Source organism: Grus americana, chromosome Z (genome assembly GCF_028858705.1).
Source record: "Grus americana isolate bGruAme1 chromosome Z, bGruAme1.mat, whole genome shotgun sequence".
Lineage (NCBI taxonomy): Eukaryota > Metazoa > Chordata > Aves > Gruiformes > Gruidae > Grus > Grus americana.
Window position 1 is genome coordinate 77,120,918 of NC_072891.1, and position 1,619 is coordinate 77,122,536.

The following is a 1,619-nucleotide window of genomic DNA, read 5'->3' on the forward strand; positions in this document are numbered from 1 at the left end:
AAGTGGACGACTGGCTGAAATGACATGCTTTGCCATGTCGGATGGCTGGGGCCCTGCAGGTGTGAAGGAAGCAAGGTAAAAAAGCTGGTGCAATTCATCATGATGATGTGGCCTCTGCAACCCTCCAGAAGCATGTTAATGGGAAAGGAATACTCAGGGATGCTCTTATATCTGCAGCTGACACTACCGCAGAAAAAGCTGGAGAAAAAGAGATCTCTCCCATCTCTAGACAAAGACAGAAGCAGAATCAAGAACTGGGGAAGAGACCCACCGCCCACCTTGGGAGGTGGGACACAAACCACTCTCGTGTAGCCACGTGCTGCTTGCGGGGGTACACCTTCCTGAAAGGACATGAAGAAACAGGCAGCTTTATAGAAACACAACACAGGTTTCTGTTTTAATGAGAAAATAATTATATACTTGCATTGTAGGCCTCACAGTCACTATAAAACAGAAGCAGGATAACATTTAAGTGGTTAACATACAGAAAGCCAGGTACTGTTGAAACTGGTTGATAAGTCATGACAAAGATGCTGCCTTTTGATTGCCAAACATGTCAATGCTACTGTATTTTCCTTCAGATAATGTCAGTACAGAGCAAGATGAAGCCCAAACTGGCAGCTTTTAAAACAAAATTTTCAGAAAACCTGCACTGTAACCCCAAACTGATTATAATCACAAATGCTAATGCTTAACTATTTCTCAATACACAGTTTCATTAAAACCAGTCTTTGCCACGGGAAAGGATCTGAGCGTTTCTTTTGTGGAGACAAAGTTAACTCTGCAATAGTGCTCTTTTGTTGCATTTGATATAGTTATATATAGATAGATATGTATTACTGGCGTATACTTATAAACACCTAAGCTTGGTAGCATGCAAATGAAATCACAGAGGCAAGTAAACTGCATCGCACTCGTGTTACCAGAGCACTGAATGTGTGCTGCCATCTACGAGTGTCCATAATTTCTGGAAGAGAAAAACTGCTGGGTGGAAAGTTTGGCTGTCCTGCACTGACACACGCAAATACTTTTCTTGCAGGGGCTGAAAGCAAATGCTTCTAGCGCAGATGACTCCTGCCTGGCCTCTCTCCACCACCACATCCCCTTCCTAATTTTCACTTCAAAGACTGAGGGCCAATAGCGGCAGTAGAGGAGGATGCGGCAAAGCACGAAGAGACGTCTTGTGATGGGTGATCAATATCACTGGCTTCCAGTGAGAGAGCAGGACGAAAAAACAGGCCTCCAGGGTAAATAAAATAAAGATGCAGGTTCCTGGGAAAGCAGCCCAGGAGCAAATGTTGGGGGAAACTTTGAAGAGCATTGTTTGGTGCAAGACCACCTCACTGTAAGTACAAGGACCATTTCCTCTGCTCAGGAAACCTTTCTTTCCCAGTCTCACACTCTCCCTAAGGGTGGAGAGAGCCATGATTCCTCTTGGTACAGATGTGCAGAGCTCATGGATGTGGCTACACGATGTATGGTCTTGCTAGAGTGCTGCATTGGTGGCTTTTCCTACCATCTCATGGTAACAAACCATCTGCAGACATGAATCACAGTTCACCGTCAACTGCCATGTATGAACACCGGGTCCGCTTCATTAGGTATATAATTCCTTCATA

General features: G+C 44.6%; 1 protein-coding gene across 8 annotated transcripts in view; it reads right to left on the minus strand.

The window, feature by feature from the left end:
- Positions 1–368: 368 nt before the first annotated feature.
- Positions 369–1,619, minus strand: part of PALM2AKAP2 (PALM2 and AKAP2 fusion) — a 269,198-nt gene continuing 267,947 nt past the window's right edge. For all 8 annotated transcript variants that reach the window (XM_054809517.1, XM_054809516.1, XM_054809515.1 and 5 more), the window contains one exon: positions 369–1,619. This exon is cut by the window's right edge and continues 2,409 nt beyond it. The gene's annotated coding sequence lies outside the window, so the exon portion shown is untranslated.